We start from the raw sequence: 23,941 nt of genomic DNA, 5'->3' as shown, positions 1-23,941 counted from the left end.
ATTCTGTTCTGGCTTCAGATAGGATCCCTTTTTTCCTTTCTATCTCCAAAGAGATCAGACTTTCTCTTTGTTGAATCACATTCTCTGGACTCTTTAATGATTCCAACCAGAATTTTGTACTATAGCTGTTTATCTGATATATTGGAAGGCATTCTGGTGCCACATATAATTCCACCTCTGAAAGTGAAATTTCTGAGTGAAGAATGTCATGGGAACATATTGTGTGCTGTTGTTTTTTTAATAGTTTTATGCCCATCCCTGAAGCAATCTCCATGGCATTGGGTCAGGCCTTTTCAGACCACATGGCCAATTGAGGATACAGCAAGATCTAGGATCCACATGGAGTGGTTAAACTATCCTGTTCATCTCAGGCTTACAACAGTGAAAAAAGAGAAACTTTTACCTAAATATACAGTAATAAAAAAATGGTATATAGATTGATATATCTTTTTTTTTTAATTTTTTTTTTTTTTAATTGAAGCTAGAAACGGGGAGAGACAGTCAGACAGACTCCCGCATGCGCCTGACCGGGATCCACCCGGCACGCCCACCAGGGGCGACGCTCTGCACACCAGGGGGCGATGCTCTGCCCCTCCGGGGTGTCGCTCTGCCGCGACCAGAGCCACTCTAGCGCCTGGGGCAGAGGCCAAGGAGCCATCCCCAGCGCCCGGGCCATCTTTGCTCCAATGGAGCCTTGGCTGCGGGAGGGGAAGAGAGAGACAGAGAGGAAGGAGGGGGGGGGGTGGAGAAGCAAATGGGCGCTTCTCTATGTGCCCTAGCCAGGAATCGAACCCGGGTCCCCCGCACGCCAGGCCGATGCTCTACCGCTGAGCCAACCGGCCAGGGCCAGATTGATATATCTTTATAGTGGTATATCATGTAGCCATTAAAGAGACCACATCCACAGATTTTATTAACATGAAATAAACTTGGCCCTGGCCTGTTGGCTCAGTAGCAGAGAGTCAGCCAAGTGTGTGGAAGTCCCAGGTTCAATTCCCAGTCAGGGCACACTGGAGAAGTGCTTATTTGTTTTTCTACTCTCCCCCTTTCCCTTCTCTCTCTCTCTCTCTCTCTCTCTCTCTTCCCCTCTTGCAGGCCATGGCTTGAATGAGCAACTTGGCCCCAGGCACTCAGGATGGCTCTATGGCCTTGCCTCAGGTCCTAAAAATAGATTGGTTGTGGAGCAATGAAGCAGCGGCCCCGAATGGGCAGAACATCAGTCCCAGACAGGGTTTGCTGGGTGTATCCCAGTCGGGGTGCACGCGGGAGTCTGTCTCTCCACCTTCCTGCCTCTCACTTGATAAAAAGAAAAAGAAAAAAGAAAAAAACTTAAGTTCTCATTTGAACTGAAAGAAAAATAAAACCAAAAAACCCTGGATACAAAATTATGTAGACAGTTGATCACAACTGTTACAAAGTGCCCAGAAGAAAAGTTCATCAAAGTGTTAGGAGTATTCCTCTCAAGTAGTAGGGTTATTTTCCTCTTTCTATGTCTTGGTAGTTTATCTATCTATCTATCTATCTATCTATCTATCTATCTATCATCTACCTACCTATCTATCACAATGTATATATGACCTTAACAATTTGAAAAAATTAAGTTATTTAAACTATGACTGTAAAATTAATGATAGCACTATTGCCTTTCCAAAATGCTTTTTCCAGATTCGATTTATCCTTCCAGGCTCCTTTCAGATACCATACACTTCGAGAAAATGTTTTCAGACTATGCTGCTCTCACTGATGTACCTCGTGCCTGAGCATTTGTTTGTAGCATCAGCAGCCTTACAGCCTCTATGCAATGCCAGGCTATAAATAGACAGAAATTGATAAAATTGTTTGCTCATTCTGTTTAACATCTGCTTACCTATTTGGTTCTCCCAACTTATTTCAGTAGTAAAATAACGGAAATATATGATCATCTGGTAGGAACACCATAAATACTGATATATTTAACTCACCCTACAAACTAGAAACACTTTTACCAGAAGGAAGTATCACTGCTTCATTATAAAAAATAACATTACAACCAGGAGTATATGTCCTTGAAAATAAGAAACTATAAAATGAAGAGCTCAGCATCTTAGAAATTTTTTTCCCTAAGTATGTGTTTGGTACAGGTTTAGATATTTTTTCTATGTTATTTAATAGGTAAATGGTAGTACACACTAATGGTTTAAGGGAGATGTATAGGATAAAAATCTAAAATAGAGAAAATTCTAATAACCAATTTTTTTTTTACCAGTTTATAAACCAAGAAATAGGCTACTTTTATTCATTTTTCTCAGGAGACACCTCAGTGCTATTTCTAGAATGGTGCTGACATATGGGAACATGTTTAAAATCACGAGTGTGTCCCTTTTTTCTGTTAGGTGTTTTGTTTCAGGTACGCTGGTATCAGCTCCCCAACTAGTTCATGAACCCTTCAAGATTAGTGACCAAATGTCAGCTATGTCCCCTTTGTGTTCCCTCCACCAAACACCTAGCATAAGTAGAGTACATAGAAAGTGCTCATTAAATATTTGTTGGTTGGTTGATACATAACTTAACCATCCTTCCAATTACTCCAGTTAAGTTGTTTAGGAAAATTATCAAAGTGATTTGCTTTTAAAATAATTTTTTTTCTCTTGTTACTATTTTATTCACATTCAATAGCCTTTGGGGAAAAAGCTATAGCTATTCATATTGACTCAAAAATAAGGAGCCCAGGTAAGGCTTTAATAGTAAATAAAATCAGTGTAAGCAATTTTATCAGACCTTTGTCCTCTCTGCCAGCTGAAAGGGACTCTCTTCTCTCTGTCTCTCTCTTCTTTCTCTCTCACAGAAGTGAGATCCTATAAAGTCATATGCTTGCCCAGTGTCATAATTGAGGGTGAGCAATAACTATATACCTAAGTCATAATCATATTGAAAATTTCCTATATGTTATACTGTCCAAAAAGCCACTATTTAGCTCTTCATTCCACAAGCTGCATTAAGCTCCTAATATATGCTAGCCCCTGTGGTCAGCATTTGAGAAACCAAGCCGAACACCACAAGTTTTCTATCTTCAAGGTCTTTTTTACTTTAAGGGAAGCAGACAGACCTATAAACAAATAATCTCAGTGAAGTGCACTGACCATGATAAAAGATGTACAAATGGTGTTCTTGTTATTATTGTTGTTTGTTTGACGAAGTACAGTGTGTTCAGAGAATTAAATCAATTTTGTACCTTCTAGAAGTCAGGTCTATAGTTAAATGAGCAAATGAGCAGACATTTTCCTTAAGTTTTGTTTCCTGCTTGTAAAACTAAAAATTGTAATCACCCAGACTCGGTGATTTTCTTTTAACCAAAAGGCTTGTGAATTTCCCTGAGATGAGCAATATGTGTATTTTAAAGCACCTGGAGCAGACAAATGTGTTTGCTTCCCCCAAAATAATAGAGATCATTCCCCTAACAGACAACTCTGAAAGCTCAAAACCAAGGACTTAGGGTATTTGACTTTATCTATTAAACAGAAAACTTGACTTTTAAAAAGGAACATTAGTCAGTATAAACTTAAAGAAAAACACTACTTTCTACTTTTATTGTATTCCTCAGAGACATTTATCCTCCTTTGGCCTTCTACCTCAAACTCATATCTTTTTTTTTCTTTTATTAAATATACCCCTGGAAGTGTTTCTCCGGTCACTTTTGTTATGGATTGACTTGTGAAAGCACAGTTTAATTTCAGCACTTATGCAGCTGAACACCGCTAAATTGAATAGGCTGTGGTTATGAGAACTGCAGGAACTGAGATGGAACCAAGGAAATCTGTTACTAAAGAAACCTTTTGAAAGCTAACAGATTTTAAAGTCACTCTTTTATTTATTTATTTATTTATTTATCTATTTATTTATTTATTTATTTATTTATTTATCTATTTATTTAAGAGAGAGAAAGGTGGGGGGAGAGAGAATGAGAGAGAGAGAAAGAGAAACATTGATTTGTTGTTCTAATTAATTTTACATTTACCGTTTGATTCGTGTATGTATTCTGACCAGGGATTAAACCCACAACCTTGGAGTAGTGGGGTAATGCTGTAACCAACTAAGCTACCCGGTCAGGTTTTATTTTTTATTTGTTATTATTATTAAGTGAGAGGCAGGGAGGCAGTGACAGACTTCCACATGTGCCCTGAGTGGGATCCACCCAGCAAGTCCCCTACCTGGGGATGCTCTGCCTGTCTGGGCTGCTGCTCTGTGTCTTGGCAACTGAGCTATTCTAGCTCCTGAGGTGAGGCCATGGAGTCATCCTCAGCACCCAGGACCAACTTTGCTCGAACCATTTGAGCCATAGCTGCAGGAGGGGAAGAGAAAGGGGGGAGGGAGTGGTGGAGAAGCAGATGGTCACTTCTCCTGTGTGCCCTGACTGGGAATTGAACCCGGGATATTCACATGCCAGGCTGGTACTCTACTATTGAGCCAGCTGGCCAGGGTCCTGGTCAGGGTTTTAAGTCACTCTTAAAAATACGGTCTAATAGGCTGAGGAATAACATGTTCTTGAATTCAGGAAAGCAGCTTTTCACCCTTCCTTGCTATTTGGGAATAATTTCCATCCCATACTGCTGTAAGCTTATCATGAAAACTGAATTGAAGTGGGTCCCAGCAAGCTGTGTAGCATAAATCTGAATCTTGTGCATCAATAAAATTCTTTTACCAAGTGGATCAGGGATGCATTTTAATTTCATTTATGTAGAACAAAGAATAATCCTTTGGGCCTCTGTATGGTCTGCTAAAAAGAAAAGCAGATAATTGAAAGATTTCAGCTTGATCTATCAAGAGATAGGTTCTCTTGATCAGTGTTAAATCTTAATATAATGAAAAGTTAAGTATTTCCCAAATGCTTCCACAGATCACTAGTTCTGGGGGAAGACAGAGGTTATTACATTGGGAAAACAATGTTCCAGGATCAAATCCGCCTAGAGGACCATGCAGTAAAGTGAATTTCATCGTTTCTGTTGCTGCTGTTTTGTTTTTATATGTTGCAAGGCCTCTTGAGTCTTTAATTGTGAATTTCCAGGAGGAGAATAGAGATGAAAGGTCCAAAATGTTTAGTGTTCCCTTTTCAAGAAGTCTTTGGAGGAACAGGCAAGGCTGTGTTGTGACTTTCACGGGACCCTTCCTTCATAAACAAATATTACGTATTATATTTTATAACTGTGTTGGTATAAAGTTAAAACATTTTATTTAACCTAAAGTTATTATTTTTTTGGTTCTAATTTAAAATAAAATTTGTTTTATGAGCACCTGAGAGTTTTGTGGACTGCAGGTATTGTACTTAGCTAATAGGCAAATTAGATCTGGGGCAGGTGTTGCATAGGAGGAGTGAGTCACTGCAAAACTATACACAACGGGATCAATAGGCACAATAAGGCATTCCATCAGAGATACTGAGAGTGTGGTTGCAGGGTCATTTCTTTTCTTAATGCTATGGTAACTGAAGAAACAAAAAGGGAGTTTACACACACACACACACACACACACACACACACCTACACTATGGCATGAAAGCAGACTGTGGCAAACCTCCATGTCACTGACTCTATGTGAACTCTATCCTTTCAGAAATCTTCACTTAAACTAAAACACTGTGTCTATTTTTATATGTTCAATGTAAATCTATACAAAGTTAAATAAACTAGCTTGGAGAAATAGATTCTTAGTTACTCACTTCTACATATGTTTCTAAACACACATTCACACTCAGGGTGTCTTTGAGAGGAAAACTTCCATAGTTAAGCTTGATGTCACCAACCTTTATTATATACAAGGTGTTCAATTTATGGTTTTATAGTTTTGTCATGGTGAACTCACTGGCCAGAGAAAATAAGAGATGAACAGTATTAATTCTGCCTTTACAAGTAAAGAAGGGGTAAGGAGCTATGGGTAAGGCTCACAGTGACTTGGGCATGACACCAAATTTGACTTTGTTAGTCACATTAACCATTTCACCAAAGATTGATGATTTATTTTAAAAGATAAATTATTAAAAGGGAATTTCCCATATAGCCTAGAGATTTTTGGCTGCACAGCAGTGGTTCTTTGTTTTTCTACTAAAGCAGGGGTCTCAAACTTGCGGCCCACGGGCCGCATGCGGCCCGCCGAACAATTTTGTGTGGCCCGCAGACTAATCCACGAAGTTCAAAATATTTTGGATAAAATTAAGTAAGCCTAAGGGCCTACTTGTATTTTTCATTTCTCTAGCATCCTAGCTAGATATTAGCTTAGTTAACAGCAGTTGTGATGCGAACTATAGTTTCTGGTCGTTTTGTGACACTGAGTAAACTGCATGTACGATTGTGCTTGTTGTACTGATTTTTTTTTGTTTTCAACTGCAGTGAGACAAGTGTTGTGTAACAGTTGCCTTTTGTAGACCTAGTGCAGCCCGCCGAATGGCTGTGATCTTGCTCTGCGGCCCACATGCTGAGTTGAGTTTGAGACCCCTGTACTAAAGTATCTTTACTCAAAAATAAATTCCCAACCTTGGCTGGTTACCTCAGTTGGTTAGGGCAATATCCTAAAAACATCAAGGTTATGGATTGGATCCCTGGTCAGAGCACTTAAAGGAAGTGACCAATGAATGCAGAACTAAGTGGAAAAACAAATGAATGCTTCCCTCTGTGTCTCCCCAAAATTAATCATTGAAATCTATATAAATAAAAATGTAAATGTTTGTTTGTTCAAAAACTTAAATCTCCGGAAGTTCTTCACTAATTGCTTTGAAATTTTGACACAACGTTGCATTCAAATACGTGCATGTCGCAGGTATTATATACCTACTATTATATAGATACAGCGAAAACACTGCTGTATTCGGAAGTGCCTATGTATTACAAATGGAATGCGAGTAGAAAATCATTTGGACGACGCAACGAGGAGAGCGAGTCGACGAACAACCTGGCAGATTCAAGGAAACTACGATAGGCAGACTGTACACTGTGCATCCCAATCGAGATGAATGCCTCTTTCTTCGCATGCTGTTGGTAAATGTGCCCGGTCCAATGTCTTTCAGTCCAATGTCTTTCCAGCAATTGAGAATTGTCAACGGCGTTACACATGCCACTTTCCGCAGTGCATATCAAGCTCTGAATTTATTGGAGAATGACCGACACTGGGATGTATGCATTAATGACGCGTGCAACATGTCACATCCAAATCAAATCCGTGCATTGTTTGCAATCATGTTGACTGCCTGCTCTCCTTCATCTCCAACAGAGTTATGGGAGAAATATAAATTACACATGGTTGAAGATATTTTCCATTGAATACAAAAGGAAAATTCAAATATGAACATGGATTTCACAGTAGAAATCTACAACGAAGCGTTAATAATGACTGAAGATTTGTGCTTAGAAATCACGAACAAAGTTCTCAATCAATTGGGAGTGCCATCACCAAATCAATCTGCTGCTGCTTTGTTCAATGTAGAATTGCATCATGAACAAAATTACAACACCGGTGATCTTTTGTCATATGTGCAATCAAATATTCCTAAGCTAACGCTTGAGCAAAAAGGCATTTTAAGATCAAATAATGCAAAATGTCAATAAAGGGGTTGGAGAAATCTTCTTCTTAGATGTGTCAGGAGGAACTGGTAAAACGTTCCTAATTAGATTGATTCTGGCAGCAATTCGATCCCAAAATGACATAGTGTTAGGTCTTGCATCATCTGGAATAGCTGCGACATTGCTACCAGGTGGAAGAACTGCTCATTCCGCTTTGAAATTGCCATTGAACATGCAATTCATTGAAACTCCCATGTGCAACATTTCCCAAGCATCTGGCATGAGAAAAGTATTGCAGAAACGCAACCTTATTGTTTGGGATGAATGCACAATGCTGCACAAAAAATCGCTCGAGGCTCTTTCTTGATCGATCATTGCAAGATTTGCGTGGAAACATCGGACCATTTGGGAATGCATTAATATTGCTTGCAGGAGATTTCAGGCAAACATTACCTGTAATTCCTCGATCGACACCAGCGGATGAAATAAATGCTTACCTGAAATACTCTATTTTGTGGTGACATGTAAAGACATTAAAATTATCTACAAATATGCATTTCCAGCTGCAAAACAATCAATCAGCTGAGATATTCTCACATCAATTGCTGGAAATTGGGAACGGAAAGGTGCCGGTTGATTTGACCTCAGGACAAACTTCACTGCCTCATAACTTTTGCAATTTAGTGAAGTCAAAAGAAGAATTGGTTGAAAAAGTATTTCCCAATATTCAAACCAATTATAAGAATCATGACTGGCTGAGTGAAAAGTTATTCTTGTGGCCAAGAACAAATATATCTACAAACTTAACAATATTATTCAGTCTAACATTCAAAGCGAGGCAGCCACATACAAGTCCGTCGACACTGTTGTGGAAGCAGATGAAGCTGTTAATTATCCAACAGAATTTCTGAATTCACTCGATCTGCCAGGGATGCCACTGCACGTACTGCAATTGAAAGTTGGTGTGCCAATTATCATGTTGCAAAATATCAACCAGCCAAAGCTTTGCAAGGGCACGCGGCTTGTAGTAAAAAAATTAATGAGGCCCTGGCCGGTTGGCTCAGCGGTAGAGCGTCGGCCTGGTGTGCAGGGGACCCAGGTTTGATTCCCGGCCAAGGCACATAGGAGAAGTGCCCATTTGCTTCTCCACCCCCCCCCCTCCTTCCTTTCTGTCTCTCTCTTCCCTTCCCGCAGCCAAGGCTCCATTGGAGCAAGGATGGCCCAGGCGCTGGGGATGGCTCCTTGGCCTCTGCCCCAGGCGCTAGAGTGGCTCTGGTCACGGCAGAGGGATGCCCCGAAGGGGCAGAGCATCGCCCCCTGGTGGGCAGAGCGTTGCCCCTGGTGGGCGTGCCGGGTGGATCCCGGTCGGGCGCATGCGGGAGTCTGTCTGACTGTCTCTCCCCGTTTCCAGCTTCAGAAAAATACAAAAAAAAAAAAAAATGAGCAACGTCGTAGAAGCAACAATCTTGACAGGACCTTTCAAGGGTGAAAATGTCCTCATTCCTCGCATTCCTATGATTCCAATGGATATGCCATTTTAATTTAAGAGATTGCAATTCAATTGGCGTTTGCAATCACCATCAACAAAGCTCAGGGCCAATCTTTAGAACTGTGCGGTTTAGATCTAGACACAGATTGCTTCTCACATGAACAATTATATGTTGCGTGTTCTAGACTCGGCAAACCAGACAATTTCTATATTTGCACAGACAACGGAACAACAAAAAATATTGTATACCCACAAGCATTGTGAAATTATTAGAAACGTGCACTTTTCTTTTCTTTCTTTTCCATTTAACCAGACTAAGCCATAGCAACGCATGGCCGGGTACAGCTAATAAATAAATAAAAATTGCCACTTTTGGTCCAGGAGCAAAGGCAAGTGGATTCCAGAAATACACAGGGTATATATGAGACTTTAGCACATCAAAAATGTGACATTTAGCCTGACCTGTGGTGGCTCAGAGGATAAAGAGTCAACTTGGAACACTGAGGTTGCCAGTTCAAAACCCTGTACTTGCCTGGTCAAGGCCTATATGGGAGTTGATGCTTCCTGCTCCTCACCCCTTCTCTTTTTCTCTCCCTCCTCTCTAAAATGAATGAAGTATTTAAAAAATAATCTATAAAAAAGTGACATTTAAAATAAATGCAAAAAAGATGGAATATTTAATAAGTGATAACATGCCAACTGACTAGCCATTTGTAACAAAATAAACTGGATCTCCATCACACCCCTTACATTTAAATAAATGCTATATGCTTCAAAATTAAAAATGTGAAATGATTAAATCATAAAAATACTTGAAGAAAACATAAGTAGATATTATTTATAATTTTGGAGTGAAGATGGACTTTCTCAGCATGACACAAATTGATTAATATAACTACATTAAATTTAAAGAATTTCTATGCCAAATAATTGAAAACAAAGGATCAAAAGAAAACCTGAGAAAATTATACCTGTAACATAATAAAGGGCTACATTCCCTGAAATAAAAGAGCTTTAATAAATCAACTAAAAGCAAAAGCAAATAGAAATACAGACCAAAGACAATAAGGGCCAATTCTTAAAAGATAAGGTGCTCAAAGCAGACTTTGATGGATATAAAGGGCGAGATCAACAGCAATACTATAATAGTAGGAGATTTCAATACCCCACTAACATCACTAGATAGATCCTCAAGAAAGAAAATTAACAAAAAAACAGCAGACTTAAAGGACACACTAGATCAACTTGATTTAATAGATATCTTCAGAACCTTTCATCCTAAAGCAGCAGAATATACATTCTATTCAAGTGCTCATGGTACATTCTCTAGGATAGACCACATGTTAGGGCACAAAAGTAGTCTCAACAAATTTAAGAAGATTGAAATCATATCAAGCAGCCCTGGCCGGTTGGCTCAGCGGTAGAGCGTCGGCCTAGCGTGCGGAGGACCCGGGTTCGATTCCCGGCCAGGGCACATAGGAGAAGCGCGCATTTGCTTCTCCACCCCTCCGCCGCGCTTTCCTCTCTGTCTCTCTCTTCCCCTCCCGCAGCCAAGGCTCCATTGGAGCAAAGATGGCCCGGGCGCTGGGGATGGCTCTGTGGCCTCTGCCTCAGGCGCTAGAGTGGCTCTGGTCGCAACATGGCGACGCCCAGGATGGGCAGAGCATCGCCCCCTGGTGGGCAGAGCGTCGCCCCTGGTGGGCGTGCCGGGTAGATCCCGGTCGGGCGCATGCGGGAGTCTGTCTGACTGTCTCTCCCTGTTTCCAGCTTCAGAAAAAAAATGAAAAAAAAAAAAAAAAAAAAAAAAAAGAAATCATATCAAGCACTTTCTCTGATCACAATGGCATGAAACTAGAAATGAACCACAGCAGAAAAGCTCAAAAACTCTCAAACACATAGAAACTAAAGAGCCGGTTGTTAAATAATGAATAAATTAAGAATGAGGTCAAAGAAGAAATAAAAAAATTCCTAGAAACAAATGACAATGAGCATACAACAACTCAAAAGTTATGGAATACAGCTAAAGCAGTAATGACAGGGACGTTCATAGCACTACAGGCACACTTCAAGAAACTAGAAAAAGCTCAAATAAACAACTTAACCCTGCATCTAAAAGAACTAGAAAAAGAACAGCAAGTAAAGTGCAAATATAGTAGAAGGAAGGAAATAATAAAGATCAGAGCAGAAATAAATGACATAGAGGCTAAAGAAACAATCCAGAGGATCAATGAAACTAGGAGCTGGTTCTTTGAAAAGGTAAACAAGATCAATGAACCTTTAACTAGACTCACCAAGAAAAAAAGAGAGGACTCAAATAAATAAAATTAGAAATGAGAGTGGAGAAATAACAACTGACACAACAGAAATACAAAATATTGTAAAAAAAATACTATGAAGAAATGTATGCTAAAAAGCTAGACAACCTAGATGAAATGGACAAATTCCTTGAAACATACAATCTTCCAAAAATCAATCTGGAAGAATCAGAAAACCTAAACAGACCGATTACACCAAATGAGATCAAAACAGTTATCAAAAAACTCCCAACAAAGAAAAGTCCGGGTCCTGATGGCTTCATAAGTGACTTCTACCAAACATTCAAAGAAGAAATAACTCCTATCCTCCTCAAGCTATTTCAAAAAATTGAAGAGGAAGGAAGACGTCCAAGCTCCTTTTATGAGGCAAGCATAATTCTGATTCCAAAACCAGGCAAAGACAACACAAAGAAAGAAAATTATAGGCCAATATCCCTGATGAATATAGATGCTAAAATCCTCAACAAAATATTAGCAAACTAGGTCCAACAATATATAGAAAAAATCATACACCATGATCAAGTGGGATTTATTCTGGGAGGCAAGGCTGGTACAATATTCACAAATCAATCAATGTGATTCATCAAATAAACAAAAGGAAGGAGAAAAACCACATGATAATTTCAATAGATGCAGAAAAAGCATTTGATAAAATCTAGCACCCATTCATGATCAAAACTCTCAGCAAAGTGGGAATAAAGGGAACATACCTCAACATGATAAAGGCCATCTATGACAAACCCACAGCCAACATCATACTCAATGGGCAAAAATTAAAAGCAATACCCTTAAGATCAGGAACAAGGCAGGGGTGCCCCCTTTCACCACTCTTATTCAACATAGTCCTGGGAAATCCTAGCCACAGCAATCAGACAAGAAGAAGAAATAGAAGGCATTCAAGTTGGAAAAGAAAAAGTAAAACTATCATTATTTGTAGATGATATGATATTGTATATAGAAAACCCTAAAATCTCAGTCAAAAAACTACTGGACCTGATAAATGAATTCAGTAAAGTGGCAGGATATAAAATACTCAGAAATCAGAGGCATTTTTATATGCCAACAATGAACAGTCAGAAAGAGAAATTAAGGAAACAATCCTCTTCAGTAATACAACCAAAAAAATAAAGTACCTAGGAGTACATTTAACTAAGGAGACTAAAGACTTGTATTCGGAAAAATTATAAAACATTGATAAAAGAAATCAAGGAAGATACAAGTGGAAGCATATACCGTGCTCATGGTTAGGAAGAATAAACATCATTAAAATGTCTATATTACCCAAAGCAATCTATAAATTCAATGCAATACCCATTAAATTACCAATGACATACTTCAAAGATATAGATCACATATTCCAAAAATTTAGATGGAATCAAAAAAGAACATGAATAGCCTCAGCAATCTTAAAAAAGAAGAATAAAGTGGGAGGTATCACACTTTCTGATATCAAGTTATACTATAAGGCCATTGTACTCAAAACAGCCTGGTACTGACATAAGAACAGGCATATAGATCAATGGAACAGAACAGAGATCCCAGAAATAAACCCACAGCTCTATGGACAACTGATATTTGACAAAGGAGGTAAGGAAATACAATGGAGTAAAGACAGCCTCTTTAATAAATGGTGTTGGGAAAATTGGACAGCTACCTGCAAAAAAGTGAAACTAGACCACCAACTTACACCACTCACAAAAATAAACTCAAAATGGATAAAAGACTTAAATGTAAGTCGTGAAACCATAAGCATCTTAGAAGAAAACACAGGCAATAAGCTCTCCGACCTCTCTCGCAGCGATATATTTGCTGATTTATCTCCAAGGGGAAGTGAAATAAAAGACAGGATAAACAAATGGGACTATATCAAACTAAAAAGCTTTTGCACAGCTAAAGACAAGAACAGAATAAAAAGACAAACTATTAAATGGGAGAACATATATGACAATACATCTGATAAGGGGTTAATAACCAAAATTTATAAAGAACTTGTAAATCTCAACACCAGGAAGACAGACAATCCAATCAAAAAATGGGAAAAAGAAATGAATAGACACTTCTCCAAAGAGGATATATGAAATGTTCAACATCACTAATCATTAGAGAAATGCAAATTAAAACCACAATGAGATATCACCTCACACCAGTCAGAATGACACTTATCAATAAAACAACACAGAATAAGTGCTGGCGAGGATGTGGAGAAAAGGGAACCCTCCTGCACTGCTGGTGGGAATGCAGACTGGTGCAGCCACTGTGGAAAACAGTATAGAGATTCCTCAAGAAATTAAAAATCGAACTGCCTTTTGACCCAGCTATACCACTGTTAGGAATATACCCCAAGAACACCATAGCACTGTTTGAAAAGAAGAAATGCACCCCCATGTTTATGGCAGCATTGTTCACAATAGCAAAGATCTGGAAACAGCCCAAGTGTCCATCAGAGGACGAGTGGATTAAAAAGCTTTGGTACATATATACTATGGAATACTACTCAGCCATAAGAAATGATGACATCGGATCATTTATAATAACATGGCTGGACCTTGATAACATTATACAGAGTGAAATAAGTAAATCAGAAAAAGCTAAGAACTATATGAATCCATACATAGATGGGACATAAAAATGAGACTCAGAGACACAGACAAGAATGTGATGGTAATGGGGGTGGGGGATGGGGGATCTGGGGGGGATGGGGCAAGGAAGGAGAGAGAGGAGGTGGGGGAGGGGAGGGGCACAAGGAAGACCAGATAGAAGGTGGTGGAAGACAATTTGACTTTGGGTGAGGGGTATGCAGCATAATCAAATGTCAAAATAATCTGGAGATGTTTTCTCTCGACATATGTACCTGATTTATCAATGTCACTGCATTAAATTTAATAAAAAAAAATAAACTGACAAAAAAAAAGATAAGGTGCTCAACTTCTCTAATAATTAAGGGAATATAAAAGATGTCAATGACAATATTTTATACCCCTTAGATCGGCTAAAACAAAACTAGGTATTATACTACCTTTTCGAAGATATAAGAAAACAGACATTTTCATTATACTGCAGTTTTGACTATAAACAACATTTGTAAAAGTATGGTTGGCAATAAGCTATGTCCCAGCAATTCCATTTCTAGGAATTTATCAGACAGAAATATTCATGAGTGATGGGTGGTTTATTAAAAATAGTCAAACATTTCAGACATTTTTGCATTATACAAGTGTACAAAGACATGTATATATTTAATGTAATTGTTGATATTAAGGAGTTGGTAACCAAAATGACTTTCAATAGAGAATTGGTAAAATAAATAGTATACCAAAAAAGTAATATGGTAAATCATTAAAACAAATGAGGCAGTGGGTGGCACAGAATAACCTACAAGAGAAACTGTCTGCAATATAGTGCTATTAGCTGAGCATTCGAGTTATGAAACAATATGTTTAGGATAATAATCCCGTTACTATTTTTTAGATGTTAAGATATTTATCCAAAAAATGTAGAGTAATGTATACCAAACTATAATAGTGCTAGTCTCTCTATCATAAACATCTATAACACTTGAACTTTTTACCAGCAATTATTATTCTTGTACTCAGATAAAGTAATTTTTAAAAAGAGCAAAACAAATTTCCCATTAAGAAATTTTAGGAGAACTATACTTTTTCTGAAAGATTCTTTTTCCTACTCAGGACCAATTGATCATTAGATATCTTAGAGCATTTAAGTGCCTGGCAGGAGAATCTGTGGGCAGTCAACCTTGTTCCATATACTTAGCCCCTAGGTGGCTGCTATAGCCAGATGGAAATGGAAAAATTATCACTATTGGCTTAAAAGTTTATATAGAAAGTTTCTTTTTGTTAAAGTGAGAAACCTAGAATCTGGTGATTTCTTATGAGTCTTATATGATATATTATAAAAATATAAACTAATATATTCTCCTTATGGAAAATTGGGTAAATATAAGAGAGTTGAAAGAACAAAATTATTCATAGCTCCTCCACTCAAAGAAACTTTAGTGCTAACTTTTTTAGCATGTATTTTTAAAATTTTCTTTTTCCCTACTTATTCATTTTTACAGCTATGTGATCATATTCTATAAACAATTTTGTATTTGGCTTTTCTCATTTAGCAAATTTTATCACATTATTTTAAAAATTTCTTTGTAAACACTTTTTTTTTATATAGAGACAGAGTCAGAGAGAGGGACAGAGAGACAGGAATGGAGAGATGAGATGAGAAGCATCAATCATCAGTTTTTTGTTGTGACACCTTAGTTGTTCATTGATTGCTTTCTCATATGTGCCTTGACCGTGGGCCTTCGGCAGACTGAGTAACCCCTTGCTCAAGCCAGCGACCTTGGGTCCAAGCTGGTGAGCTTTGCTCAAACTAGATGAACCCGCGCTCAAGCTGGCGACCTCGGGGTCTCAAACCTGGGTCCTCCTCATCCCAGTCTGATGCGCTATCCATTGTGCCACCACCTGGTCAGTCGTAAACACTATTTTTTTTACAGAAACAGAGAAAGAGAGTCAGAGAGAGGGATAGATAGGGACAGATAGACAGGAACAGAGAGAGATGAGAAGCATCAATCATTAGTTTTTCATTGTGACACCTTAGTTATTCATTGATTGCTTTCTCATATGTGCCTTGACCATATGTGCCATGCCTTCAGCAGACCGAGTAACTCCTTGCTGGAGCCAGCAACCTTGGGTACAAGCTGGTGAGCTTTGCTCAAACCAGGTGAGCCCATGCTCAAGCTGGCAACCTTGGGGTCTTGAACCTGGGTCCTCCACATCCCAGTCTGATGCTTTATCCACTGCACCACCGCCTGGTCAGGCCGTAAACACTATTTTTAATGGCTCTATAATATCTTATAACTTGTTTAATAATCTTTACAACTTGACATTTGAGTTGATTCCAAATTTTTATTAATAAGAATACTCACCTGACCTGTGGTGGCGCAGTGGATAAAGCATCAACCGGGAACACTAAGGTTGCTGGTTGGAAACCTTGGGCTTGCCTGGTCAAGGCACATATGGGAGTTGATGCTTCCTGCTCCTTCTCCTCCTTCTCTCTCTCCTCCCCCTCCCAGTCTAAAATGAATAAGTAAAATCTTAAAAAAAATAATAATATTCAGTGAATATCTTTATATATAAAACTTTTTCTTGTTTTCTAGGATTTTCCCATTAGTGTATTTCTAGAAGTGAGATTAGTATATTCAAGGATGTTAAGGTTCTTTTTTTTGTGTGTGTGTGTGTGTGTATTTTTTCTGAAGCTAGAAACAGGGAGAGACAGTCAGACAGACTCCCGCATGCCCCCGACTGGGATCCACCCAGCATGCCCACCAGGGGGCGATGCTCTGCCCACCAGGGGGCGATGCTCTGCCCCTCCGGGGTGTCGCTCTGCCGAGACCAGAGCCACTCCAGCGCCTGGGGCAGAGGTCAAGGAGCCATCCCCAGCGCCCGGGCCATCCCCGCTCCAATGGAGCCTCTGCTGCGGGAGGGGAAGAGAGAGACAGAGAGAAAGGAGAGGGGGAGGGGTGGAGAAGCAGACGGGTGCCTCTCCTGTGTGCCCCGGCCGGGAATCAAACCCGGGACCCCTGCACGCCAGGCCGACGCTCCACCACTGAGCCAACCGGCCAGGGCCGATGTCAAGGTTCTTTATACAAACAACTAAATTGCTTATTCTTATTTACACTCCCACCAGAAATAAGAAAGGTGCCTGTTTTATTATGCTCTTGTAAACATTTGATATTATTTAAAACAAAACAAGAAAACCTTTGCTACTTTGATAGGTATATAATTGAAGTCTTATTTTCCTTTGCATTTCTTTGGTACTAAGACTGGATATTTTTTTTGCTATGTCTGTTAACCACCTTTTTTGTCTAAGTGTGTTTGTGTATGTATGTGTGTGTGTACTTTCTGTTATGTCCTTTACTTATTCATCTACTGGGTCTTAATTTTTTTCTTACCAAATTACAATAATATTTCATATATTCAGGGTTCATGTTTTTTCAATTCTAAAGTACTCATAAACTTACAGAATATTTGCAAGTACAGTATAAAGAACAGCATTCAAGATCTTTTTAAATGGTTTGATTTTTATTCTTTTAGCCCATCCAAAAGTATGAGATAAATATCTGAACTGACTTTTCCCAAAATACTTAATGAGTGATTTTAAAACAATTTATTGAACAAACTTTCCTTTCGTTATTAGTTTGCAATGCCCCACTGATCACATCTTGAATTCTTACACACATCTTAAACTATTATAACTTTAGGTAAGGTTGTTTCCCATTAATATAGTTATTTTTCTAAACTTTATAATTATTTTGTAGAGAAAATTGTGAATTTAATTAGCATTGAGTTGTATGTATAAAATATGATTAACAAATTTACAAACTTTCGTCTCTCCATCGAAGAAGGCGGTAACTCTCCTTTTATATCTTTCAGTAGTTTTGTGGTTTTCTTTCTATAGTCCTTTACATTTCTTAGGGTATTGAATACATTGCCAATAGAATCTTTTTCCATTGTATTTTATTGTTTTATAACTGATTACCGCTGCTGTATTATGAACAAGCAAAAATGTCTAATAACAAAGAAACAATTACATATTTATTTTATATCTAGTACCTTACTGAGCTTAAAAACTACCAGACATTTTATTTTATTACCATGGCTTATCTATATTACAATCATAGGTAATGATAATTATATTTCCTCTTTTCCAAAATTTAGATCTCATTTTTTTTGTGCCGTGTATTCTTTGTTTTGGCCAGAATTATAATTCAATGTTAAGTAATAATAGTGAAAGTGATATACTGATTTTATTTCTAATTTTAATGAATATATTTCTGTGAAGAATTATGTGGCTATTGGTTTCAGATAGATTTTTTTAAAAATAAGACAATAGCCTTTTAGTCCTAGGTTATTAAGAGATTTAAAAATAATCATGGATAGTTTAGATTTTATTTTATGTTTTTTTAGTATGAATTTAAATAACCTAGGGTTTTTTTTCTCTTATTTGGACTTCTGACATGATATGTTAGTATAATTAAAAATATTTAAACTATCTATAAATTCCTAAGATAAGTTAATCTCTTCTACATTATGATGTATTATCGATTACATTACCTATTTATTTTGTTATCTAGAGAAATAATGTACCCCACTTTACGTCAGTGGATTGGAGGCTGCTTATAAGATAGATATAATACTATAATAGAATAGCTAAATTCAAATAGGAAATTATTCATAGGCTAGGCCAGAGAGAGTATTGACTTGCCCAAGTCCACACAGCTACTGAGTGATAAAGCCATTGACTGTTGGTTGTTTGTTATCTATCGACAGTGTCTTAAAAGACAATGTAACTAAGTAAAAATATGAGAAGCTCAACATGTGGTTTTATATTCAATTAGCTTTATACATTTAGTCTGTACAATTTGTAGTCATTTGGCTCAAAAAAAAAAATGAGATAGCCCTACAAAAATTATCTGACTCCATCAAAAAAAATAACATAAGAATAATAGGTATATCAGAGGGAGAAGAGAGAGAAAATGGAATGGAGAACATACTCAAACAAATAATAGATGAGAACTTCCCAAGCCTGTGGAAAGAACTAAAGCCTCAAGTTCAAGAAGCAAACAGAACTCCGAGTTTTCTTAACCCCAACAAACCTACTCCAAGGCATATCATAATGAAATTGACACAAACCAACAGCAAAGAAAAAATTCTCAAGGCAGCCAGGGAAAAGAAGAATACAACATATAAAGGAAGGCCCATTAGATTATCATCAGATTTCTCAGCAGAAACTCTACAAGCTAGAAGAGAGTGGACCCCAATATATAAAGTCCTGAAAGAGAGGAACTTTCAGCCATAAATACTATACCCATCAAAGCTATCCTTCAAATATGAAGGAGAAATAAAAACATTCACAGATACAGAAAAGATGAGGGAATTTATCATCAGAAAACCCCCACTCCAGGAATTACTAAAGGGGGTTCTCCAATCAGATACAAAGAACAAAAAAAAAAACAGAGCCACAAGTAAAAGCTCCAAGAAGAAAACAATAAAACCAAATTTAAACTGTGACAACAACAAAAAGAAAGAGGGGGAGAAGATGGAGATTAACAGTAGCAAAGGACGATGGAGTGCAAAAGTACTCACAAAATAGTTCGCTACAATGAACAGGGTAGGGACCCTTTTCATTACTCAAAGGTAACCACCATTGAAAAAACCACCACAGAAGCACATGAGATAAAAAAGATAGCAACAGAGGAAAGATGTATGGAATACAACCAAATAAAAACAAAAGATAGAAAAATAAAAGAGAAGGATCAAACAAGACACAAAACTAACAGAAAGCAAGATATAAAATGGCAATAGGGAACTCACAAGTATCAATAATTACACTAAATGTAAACAGATTAAACTCACCAATAAAAAGGCACAGAGTAGCAGAATGGATTAAAAAAGAAAATCCAACTGTATGCTGCCTACAGGAAACTCATCTAAGTAACAAGGATAAAAACGAATTCAAAGTGAAAGGCTGGAAAACAATACTCCAAGCAAATAACATCCAAAAAAAAGCAGGTGTAGCAATACTCATATCGGATAATGCTGACTACAAGACAGGAAAAGTACTCAGAGTCAAAAATGGCCATTTCATAATGGCTAAGGGGACACTGAATCAAGAAGACATAACAATTCTTAATATATATGCACCAAACCAAGGAGAACCAAAATATATAAGACAGCTACTTACTGACTTTAAAACAAAAACTGACAAAAACACAATCATACGTGGAGACCTCAATACACCGCTGACGGCTCTAGATCGGTCATCCAAACAGAGGATCAACAAAGACATAGTGGCCTTAAACAAAACACTAGAGCACCTGGATATGATAGACATCTACAGGACATTTCATCCCAAAGTGACTGAGTATACATTTTTCTCCAGTGTACATGGATCATTCTCAAGAATTGACCATATGTTGGGCCACAAAAACAACATCAGCAAATTCAGAAAAATTGAAGTTGTACCAAGCATATTTTCTGATCATAAAGCCTTGAAACTAGAATTCAACTGCAAAAAAGAGGAAAAAAATCCCACAAAAATGTGGAAACTAAACAACATACTTTTAAAAAATGAATGGGTCAAAGAAGAAATAAGTGCAGAGATCAAAAGATATATACAGACTAATGAAAATGACAATACGACATATCAGAATCTATGGGAGGCAGCAAAAGCAGTAATAAGAGGGAAGTTCATATCACTTCAGGCATATATGAACAAACAAGAGAGAGCCCAAGTGAACCACTTAACTTCCCACCTTAAGGAACTAGAAAAAGAAGAACAAAGACAACCCAAAACCAGCCGAAGGAAGGAGATAATAAAAATCAGAGCAGAAATAAATGAATTAGAGAACAGAAAAACTATAGAAAAAATTAATAGAACAAGGAGCTGGTTCTTTGAAAAGATCAACAAAATTGACAAACCCTTGGCAAGACTTACCAAGGAAAAAAGAGAAAGAACTCATATAAACAAAATCCAAAATGAAAGAGGAGAAATCACCACGGACACCGTAGATATACAAAGAATTATTGTAGAATACTATGAAAAACTTTATGACACTAAATTCAACAACCTAGAAGAAATGGATAAATTCCTAGAACAATACAACCTTCCTAGACTGAGTCAAGAAGAAGCAGAAAGCCTAAACAGACCTATCAGTAGAGAAGAAATAGAAAAAACCATTAAAAACCTCCCCAAAAATAAAAGTCCAGGCCCTGACGGCTATACAAGTGAATTTTATCAAACATTCAAAGAAGACTTGGTTCCTATTCTACTCAAAGTCTTCCAAAAAACTGAAGAAGAAGCAATACTTCCAAACACATTTTATGAGGCCAACATAACCCTCATACCAAAACCAGGCAAGGATGGCACAAAAAAAGAAAACTACAGACCAATATCTCTAATGAATACAGATGCTAAAATACTAAACAAAATACTAGCAAATCGAATACAACAACATATTAAAAAAATAATACATCATGATCAAGTGGGATTCATCCCAGAATCTCAAGGATGGTTCAACATACGTAAAACTGTTAACGTAATACACCATATCAACAAAACAAAGAACAAAAACCACATGATCTCATCAATAGACGCAGAAAAGGCTTTCGATAAAATACAACACAATTTTATGTTTAAGACTCTCAACAAAATGGGTATAGAAGGAAAATATCTCAACATGATAAAGGCCATATATGATAAACCATCAGCTAACATCATATTAAATGGCACTAAACTGAAGGCTTTCCCCCTTAAATCAGGAACAAGACAGGGTTGTCCACTCTCTCCACTCTTATTTAATGTGGTACTAGAGGTTCTAGCCAGAGCAATCAGACAAGACAAAGAAATAAAAGGCATCCATATCGGAAAAGAAGAAGTAAAGGTATCACTTTTTGCAGATGATATGATCCTAGACATCGAAAACCCCAAAGAATCCACAAAAAGACTACTAGAAACAATAAGCCAATACAGTAAGGTCGCAGGATACAAAATTAACATACAGAAGTCAATAGCCTTTCTATATGCCAACAATGAAACAACTGAGAAGGAACTCAAAAGAACAATCCCCTTCACGATTGCAACAAAAAAAATAAAATACTTAGGAATAAACATAACAAAGAATGTAAAGGACTTATATAATGAAAACTATAAACCATTGTTAAGGGAAATCAAAAAAGATATAATGAGATGGAAGAATATACCTTGTTCTTGGCTAGGAAGAATAAATATAATCAAGATGGCTATATTACCCAAAGCAATATACAAATTTAATGCAATTCCCATCAAACTTCCAATGATGTTTTTTAAAGAAATAGAGCAAAAAATCATCAGATTTATATGGAACTATAAAAAACCCCGAATAGCCAAAGCAATCCTAAAGAAAAAGAATGAAGCTGGGGGTATTACAATACCTGACTTCAAACTATATTATAGGGCCACGACAATCAAAACAGCATGGTATTGGCAGAAAAATAGACAATCAGACCAATGGAACAGAATAGAAAGTCCAGAAATAAAACCACATATATATGGTCAAATAATTTTTGATAAAGGGGCCAACAACACACAATGGAGAAAAGAAAGCCTCTTCAATAAATGGTGCTGGGAAAACTGGAAAGCCACATGCAAAAGAATGAAACTGGACTACAGTCTCTCCCCCTGTACAAAAATTAACTCAAAATGGATCAAAGATCTAAACATAAGACCTGAAACAATTAAGTACATAGAAGAAGACATAGGTACTCAACTCATGGACCTGGGTTTTAAAGAGCATTTTATGAATTTGACTCCACAGGCAAGAGAAGTGAAGGCAAAAATTAATGAATGGGACTACATCAGACTAAGAAGTTTTTGCTCAGCAAGAGAAACGGATAACAAAATAAACAGAAAGCCAACTAAATGGGAAATGATATTTTCAAACAACAGCTCAGATAAGGGCCTAATATCCAAAATATACAAAGAACTCATAAAACTCAACAACAAACAAACAAACAATCCAATAAAAAAATGGGAAGAGGATATGAATAGACACTTCTCCCAGGAAGAAATACAAATGGCCAACAGATATATGAAAAGATGCTCATCTTCTTTAGCTATTAGAGAAATGCAAATCAAAACGGCAATGAGATACCACCTCACACCTGTTCGATTAGCTGTTATTAGCAAGACAGGTAATAGCAAATGTTGGAGAGGCTGTGGAGAAAAAGGAACCCTCATACACTGTTGGTGGGAATGTAAAGTAGTACAACCATTATGGAAGAAAGTATGGTGGTTCCTCAAAAAACTGAAAATAGAACTACCTTATGACCCAGCAATCCCTCTACTGGGTATATATCCCAAAAACTCAGAAACATTGATACGTAAAGACACATGCAGCCCCATGTTTATTGCAGCATTGTTCACAGTGGCCAGGACATGGAAACAACCAAAAAGCCCATCAATAGATGACTGGATAAAGAAGATGTGGCACATATACACTATGGAATACTACTCAGCCATAAGAAATGATGACATCGGAACATTTACAGCAAAATGGTGGGATCTTGATAACATGATACGAAGCGAAATAAGTAAATCAGAAAAAAACAGGAACTGTATTATTCCATACGTAGGTGGGACATAATAGTGAAACTAAGAGACATTGATAAGAGTGTGGTGGTTACGGGGGGGGAGGGGGGAATGGGAGAGGGAAAGGGGGTGGGGAGGGGCACAAAGAAAACAAGATAGAAGGTGACAGAGGACAATCTGACTTTGGGTGGTGGGTATGCAACATAATTGAACAACAAGATAACCTGGACTTGTTATCTTTGAATATATGTATCCTGATTTATTGATGTCACCCCATTAAAAAAATAAAATTATTAAAAAAAAAAAACAATTTGTAGTTATTTGGGATGATGACATTGCTCAAGGTTAGGCCAACACACAAGTGAAAAATGTGGTTTGAGTATCTTGTTTTAGATTTTTTTTCTTGTCCTTTATTTCAGCTTTGATATATATTTATTTATACTCTATCAACTCTGGTATAGATGTAGGCA

The 23,941-nt window shown here is 37.5% G+C and overlaps 1 protein-coding gene across 1 annotated transcript in view; it reads right to left on the bottom strand.

Moving 5' to 3' along the window:
• Positions 1–23,941, bottom strand: part of PTAR1 (protein prenyltransferase alpha subunit repeat containing 1) — a 105,369-nt gene that overhangs the window by 782 nt on the left and 80,646 nt on the right. The gene's annotated exons all lie outside the window — the stretch shown is intronic.

Source organism: Saccopteryx leptura, chromosome 2 (genome assembly GCF_036850995.1).
Source record: "Saccopteryx leptura isolate mSacLep1 chromosome 2, mSacLep1_pri_phased_curated, whole genome shotgun sequence".
In the NCBI taxonomy this organism is placed as follows: Eukaryota; Metazoa; Chordata; class Mammalia; order Chiroptera; family Emballonuridae; genus Saccopteryx; species Saccopteryx leptura.
The sequence above is the reverse complement of the archived record's forward strand: the minus strand, read 5'-3'. Positions and strand labels throughout refer to the sequence as shown.